This window comes from Cucumis melo, chromosome 11, assembly GCF_025177605.1.
Source record: "Cucumis melo cultivar AY chromosome 11, USDA_Cmelo_AY_1.0, whole genome shotgun sequence".
NCBI classification, from domain to species: Eukaryota; Viridiplantae; Streptophyta; class Magnoliopsida; order Cucurbitales; family Cucurbitaceae; genus Cucumis; species Cucumis melo.
This window is the reverse complement of record NC_066867.1, coordinates 16,519,554-16,527,001: the sequence shown is the minus strand read 5'-3', so window position 1 is coordinate 16,527,001 and position 7,448 is coordinate 16,519,554. Positions and strand designations below refer to the sequence as shown.

Here is a 7,448-nt window from a genome sequence, read left to right as displayed (position 1 = left end):
GAAAAGAAAAGGAGAAGATTGAGAGAGAGGGGGAAGCCGATGCAAGAGACAAACACAGTGAAAGGGAGAAAGTTTTTCTTGCAAACAATAGAGGTTTTTTGGGACTAGGGAATTCGAAGAGATAATTGGATTAAATTGTGGTCCACTCACCTCTATGGATATTTCTAAAGTAAAGGGTAAATTTTTGACAAAATACTCGATCAATGAAAACACTATTCGAAGGTCAAGGGTCTTATTCCTTTTTAATGAATTAAAAGAATTGAAGGATGAGGATAAAGTTAAGATGGCCAAAATTTACTTCCATGAGAATTTCTTATTGGAAAAACAAGTAAAAACAAGGGTAGATTTGGACCGCATCAACATCTTTCACCATCTTTCACCATCTTTCAACATCTTTCACTATTTTTCTACTCATTTTCCATTATCTTTCACCCGATTTTCATTTGATTTATATCTCACTTATCAATAGTTATTTTTTTGGTCGATCATCTCCTATTTGGAGTCTTTCACCCTTTTTCCGTCCACTTATCGAGTGAGTGCATATTTCGGTTTATTAATCCGCTCAAGTTTCTAATAAAAAAATATTCACTGTGAATGACCTTCAACTATTAGTTTCATGTTATTAATTTTTTTATTGAATTGTGAAATATAGTATACAATATATAATGAACTTTTTTCCCTTTCTTATTTAAATACTATTGTGCGGTTAATAAACTTCTTTTTTTACTACAACAAATAGGCCTTTTAATTGCTCTTGGGGATAGCCCATTTTAAATAGGCTATAAAAAGTGAGGGAAAAAATAAAGATTATTACTTGAAATTGAAAATAAAAAATAAAAAATTGCCCCCCAAAATCTTTTATCGTGCGCAAAGTCTCTTTTGGTCAAAAACCAATCGCTCAAAATGCTCACCCCATTCGAGAAAACTCATTTGAAATGCCCGCCATACATCGAAACTCCTATGTCGCTAGTCGCCGACGACGACTACCCACCCCAATGGATCCCCATCCATTCGAACCCCCCCCCCCCCACACACACACACCGAAACCCCCTGTCGCCGGCCACGCATGACTCTACTTGCATCAATTGTTGTCGACGACCTCTCTACTTACTATCTCTTTGCATCAACAACAAGGTAAATATCTTGCTCTTTCTTAGTGTTCTATTTTCTCTTTTCTGAATACTCTTGAAGTTTGTCTTTTACTTAAAAGTTGTGGATCTGTGTTAAAGAATTTAGTTGATTTCGTTACTCTTGGTATTTTAGCGATATCCCAATATCAAAATAACCATGAAAGAAAGAAAAAAGAAGAATGTTAGTTGTTGGTTGGTCATATGTAGTTTTTAAGGTTTCTGTTCTATGTTTATGTTATGTAGACATTTATCAATATCGTAAGCCCAAAAGAGATCAATGAAACTGAATCGGTGTTTTAACTTCTTCTTAGTTACCCACATTAAGACTCAACAACAAATGAATTATTATCATTATTTATTTAAATTGAAAATACTTAACTTATCAAGCTATATTCAGATAGACATAAATTGAATGAAAGATCATTATCAAATTTTCAAAGTCATGGTAATTAATTGTCTTAGTTGTCTCTTGTTTATAGTAAACTTTAATTCTTCATTCTTGTGCAAGCCAGGCAGTTATGAATTATTTTTCACCTTCTTTTGTATTTGTAAAAAGAGAAAGGGAGCAGAAAATGGAAAAGGTTAGGGAAAAGGAGGAGAAAAAGATGGAAGAAGAATAAATACGACGTTAATAAATTTGTTGTATATATCTTTTTTTTTTTTTTTTTTTTTTGTGTGTGTGAGTAAGAACGACAATTAAAAGAAAAATAATAAAAACACAAACAAGAATGTTATCCACGGAGGGTTCGGTTAAGAAGGAATTCTTTTTTATTTTCAAGGAAACGCAAAAGAAAAAGAAAAGTAATTGACTCTCAAAATTAAAATAAATATAATCACAATAGAACCCAATTCCATTTTTTTTTCCTTTTTTTCGGGGGGAGGGGAGAGAGGGGTTCGAATGAGAAAGAGTCCAACAATTTTAAGGTGAGTATATATGCTGATTTTAAAAATCTTCAAATTCACTCAAATCCATTCTAGAACATTTTTGTTTTGAATTCAAATCCTTTTATAATCTCTAATTATAAAAGAAATTAAAAATAAACAAAAAAGAAAGTCAACTTTCATTGTTCCAAAATTCAGACCAATGTCCCCATGCCTTCCCTATTGTGAAGAAATTGAACCATAGAAATAGCTTCCATTGTCATTAATGAATGCGCAAGTATAAACCATGGCCGACAACAAAAAAATCTTGTAAGTGAGATATTTGACATGTTTCATGACCATTTCACTAGAGACAACCTCAAAGCAATCTTAATGGTTTCTTTTCTTGATCTCTCTAATATTCTTCTAATACTTGTTTTGGACAACATCGGTTTTTCTTTAAGACAAGAAGTTTGAACCATTTTGAGTTATTCCATAAAATCAATTGACCGAATTTGGTTAAATCAACTTTGCCTTTTTCTTCTTCTTTACTCATATTGCTCACACTAATATCAACAATAATATAGCGATAAGGATATGGAAAGGGCATATGTATGTTGACTCTATGGCACTTAATTATCACTTTTTCTTTTCTTTCGTAGCTTTCTTCATACTTAGTTCTTTCCATTGTCTTCTATTCTTTTATTACTCTTGGCCTATTTGTGAACATTATCTTTGAATATATATATATATATATATATATATATATATATATATATATATATATATATTTCTACAGAGTATTGTCTTTGTTTCTATCCTTGTTGGGTTTTATTGAGTTTCAGGTGGACAATCCTAACATAGCCTTAGGTAAAGTGAGGCATTGAACTTAGATAAAGCCAGGCCTCCACCATAATGGGAATCACCTTATTTTGTTTTAATATATACATATCTATACACACATTTGAGAAGGAAATGCTTTACACACACACAAGAGACAATGAGTGCCTATGCAAGTTCTGCTCTCCTTGACTATTCTTGTGACTATTTCATGATCAAGTCAATTCCATCATGTTCTAAAGAGATATTGATACATTTGAAGAGTTTTATATGTTTTAGAAGTGCATCTTTATAGGTTCCAAATGCAATTTGAGACAACTCTTACTGGCAAGTTATAAGAAGCCAAACCTTTATACATAATGTCTGGAGAAAAATTGTTCAATAAATAGCGGGTTTATTTGAACAGGTACAACCACGTAATAATTTATTAGACTACCAATAATAAGAAGTAATTTTCCATTTTTAAATGATGAACATCTGCATCTTTTTTTAGAGCCACAGACGAGTATATGAAAGGAGCATGGGAGTTCGTAGAGAAAGTAAAGAAGGATGCAACATATGTGGATTTGATTATGTGCCCTTGCAAGGATTGTAGAAACATGAATCATCAATCCTTTGAATTACTTATGAGCATTTAGTAATTAAGGGAATGGACCCAACATATATTTGGTACCATTATGGGAGGAAGTTTGTGTAAGGGAAGAAATTGAGGATGTAGATATGTTTGATGTATTTAACATGTATCAATCTACATATAAAAGAGAATAAGTAAATGTTGAGCCTACTTTTTCAAGTACTGATAGTGAACTTCATCAAAAAAATGAAAAATGCAAAAGCTTCCTTATATCCCAGTTGTACAAAATTCACAAAGATGTCAGCTACGGTGGCCTTGTATAAACATAAAGCTTTGAGTGGTTGGTCTGATAAAAGTTGTAGTGACTTATTGGAATTATTGCATGATATACTATCTTCAACAATGTTATCCCGCAATCTCTTTATGATGTTAACATGGGATATCAAACGATTCATGCATGTGTAAATGATTTTGGTTTATTTCAAAAGGAAAATGAGAACTTAGAAATATGTCTGCATTGTGGTTTCCCTAGATGGTTGATGGATGCTCATACTAAACAAACTAGACAAGGTACGGAGAGCATTAGAAGTTATATTAGGTATGGTTGAAAAGCTTGTGAAATTCCCTGCAACTTGTATGAAGAAATTGTGAGCTAAATATGAATGGAAGTAAGCTTAATTTTAGGAGCAAATCAGGGGATAGCAGAAGACTTGATTTTTTACTCTCTCTATTTCGAGCCATTTCTGTAGCAATCTGTTGAGAATCTCATTTTTCTTTTTTCAAGTAAGTTGTATAAAAGTTAAAAACCAAGAGTTTGATATAAAGCACATTAAGTTTGGTAAACTATTGAGAAAGTTATGAATGTTGGAATTTAAGTTATTAAATCTGAAAAATTCTGGGGAAATAGAAGAGATACTCTTTTATGCTTAAGTTTAGAATAGTTGAATGTCATCGTTTGTGCACCATCAAGAAGTATAAAGATACCTGACTATAAAAGATTTTGACGCTCAGTTTTGGTTGGTTTGACAGGCAAAGAGGAAATAAGTCGAATCTACACACCAGGGACTAGTTTAAGTCTTTAAGTGACAAAACAGATTTCAAAATAGATTTCTAAATTGTTATCTATAATTATATTTTTATGAATAGTACATGATTTCTATGAACGGTTTCAAGCATAAGTTCAAGCTTAAGTATCATGATGAAATTTATATATGAGCACGTTATTATCGACTTTCTGAAAAATAGCTGAAACCATATCATTTTAAGTAAATATTATTTTAAATTTTCAGTTTTCTACGAACAATCTAAGTAAGCTTGAACTTTATGAAAGATAAAGATAGCTGGCATGTTCTAATGTTTTTGTATGATTTTCTGATGTTTCTATTAACTACATGACTATGATGTTGAGTCCGAGGCTATATAGTACCATGTACACACAAGTTAGATTCCGTTGTTGATGTTGAGTGTACTCCGTAACAACGATGCTGCCTTAAGTGCTGGACGGGCCCCACTACGACAAAGACGATGGGAGTGCTGGACAGGTTCCACTACATCGTAAGGCTTATAAACGTTGGTTGTACTGGGTGTACACAACGTAGATTTGTCATGTTAGTTAAAATATTTTGATATACTTGATATGCCTTGCTAGATTTCAATGAGGTACAAGCTGAGTATTTGAGAAAGCTATTCTTATTATTATACATTTATATTTACAGCTTGATTAAAGAGATTTATGTGTGTAAAGTTTTCAGATGCTCTTATCTTTAGATTAATAGTTTTAAACTAAGTCACTCACTAAGCTTTATAACTTATCCTTCCAAAATGTTTAACCCACTTTCCATGTAAAGGTCGAGCTCTCGATGCCTAATAGACTGTCTTAATTTGCTTAAGCTCCCATATCGATTGCCAATATGTGGTTGGAGTTGTACATAGAGTCTGTTTTATCATGTTGAATATATCTCTATAAGATATAGATTCTCTAGAGTTTGTGTAAGCTCTAGGTGTTGCAGTTGTATAAACCTTTGTTGGTTATGTTGTTTTGGTTAAAGTGTCTCCATCAGGTTTACTTGCTAAATTAGTTATTTCAGGGCTGCACTCCATGCATGTCTATGATTGGTCTAGGTTTCACTATGTTATGTTGCATGTAAAATAGTTTATCAACAAGATTAGCGTGTTTATCATGTTCAAGAGTTAAACAAAGTCGATAGATATCGTTAGAGGAGAGTGATGTCAGTTGACTTCACGTCGTCTTTTCACTAAGCTACCAGGTAGCTAGGGAGGGGGTGTGACATATATATTGTAAATTACATGGCATATATACTCTATTCACTGTAAATTTTATTTATCGAAAAAGTTTACCATAAAATTTCAGCGGCATACTATATTTCTCAATTTCATACACATAATTAATAATATGAAACAAATATACACTCACCGAAAAAATTTGAAGGAGATGTACGACATAAGAAAAGAATGTGATAGAAATAAACCATGCATGGTAGAAACAAGATCAAAATTCTACCATAATTGCACTTAATTAGCATGGAACTTTGAAATTAGGTTTTTTTATATACTTAAAGTCGAAGCTTCGATTGTTGCTTGAACCACCACTAGGGTTATGGGACTCGTTGGATGAAGAAAACTAGGAGAGAGAAAGAAGATGGAAATGGTACAAAGCAATAGGGTTGGACTTTAATTTTAATTTTTAGAAAATACAAAGGAAAAACAAGCAGCCCAAATTTGGTCTTAAAAAATCGAACCCTTTCCAAAAGACAAAAGAGCCCAATTTATAGGGAATTTACATGCAAAGTTGCATGTAAATGCAACCTCATGGGCCAACAACACAAAGTCCACTTTCTCTAGTGAACTTTTTTGTCTTCATCAAATGAGAACACCTAGCCCACTAGAGTTAGTGTGATTATCCAACAAAATGTTGGATTTTCTCACTAACTTTGGTCAAAGGGCAAAAAGGTCATTTGGTCAAAGTCAAATTTTGACTTTTCAGACCAAAAGTCAATATTTTGACTTTATACAATTTTGTCCATCTTGATCAATTAAAACTTTGACTATTTCCATTATTTTCGAGCTTTCGAGTATGAATCTGCATTCATATCTTTAATATTTAAATCGCATTTAAATAGAAAGCTCTAGCTCTAATCTGATAATTGACGGCTATATCTGTAACGACCCAACTTTCTGGACTAAGCTGAGGTCACTACGTAGTACTAAGATTCGACAGTAAAATGCACAAGCTCATAAGAGATCGATTACAATTCATTAAAAACGTTTAAAATATCACAAAAATAATTTCGGGCCCTATTTTAAATCACGTTCCCAAGAGTTCCAAAATATAGTTCTCAAATCATCAAAACGCAAAACCACCAATCAAATGTTCTAACCATGACTCGATCTGACAAATGAAAAATAACAAGTAACAAAATACATCAGCGGAAGCATAAAGAAAACAAGATGCGTCCATATGGCCTTCACGCGTCTTTCTTGCCCCTCGCCGGTTTGCCCCTCGTCATACCCTTACCTGAAAAGTTAAAGAGAAAAAGGGTGAGTATAAAATATACCTAGTAAGGGACCCACTACTGGGCCCGTTAGGGTGATAACAGTTAGCTTCCTATTAAGGGGTACCCTACGTAAACAGTGTAGTGGTTCCGTAGAACGCACACATCAATCAGTCTAGTGATCCCGTCGGGTGTACATATCAGTCTAGTGATCCCGAAGGATGCACATATCAGTCTCGTGATCCCGAAGGATACACATAGTAGTCTCGTGATCTCGAAGGATACACATATCAGTCTCGTGATCCCGAAGAATGCACATATCAGTCTAGTGATCCCGAAGGATGCACATATCAGTCTCGTGATCCTGAAGGATACCGTGCCTATAAGGTACGCTACCTCATAGATAAAGCTAACTGTTACCCCTCATTCCATACTTAACCGTCTACAATAGTCACATCACAATAACATTCAAGTTAGCGTTTCAGTTTATAAGCTTAACCAGTCCGACAGTTTAAGTTTAATCAACAGTCT

The 7,448-nt window shown here is 33.4% G+C and overlaps 1 long non-coding RNA gene across 1 annotated transcript; it reads left to right on the top strand.

Annotated features, from left to right (window-relative positions):
• Positions 1 to 1,032: 1,032 nt before the first annotated feature.
• Positions 1,033 to 3,987, top strand: LOC107990945 (uncharacterized). Its single transcript, XR_007815620.1, has 3 exons — positions 1,033 to 1,134; positions 3,127 to 3,237; positions 3,325 to 3,987. It is a non-coding gene; the product is annotated as an uncharacterized LOC107990945 (long non-coding RNA).
• The last annotated feature ends 3,461 nt before the right edge of the window (positions 3,988 to 7,448 follow it).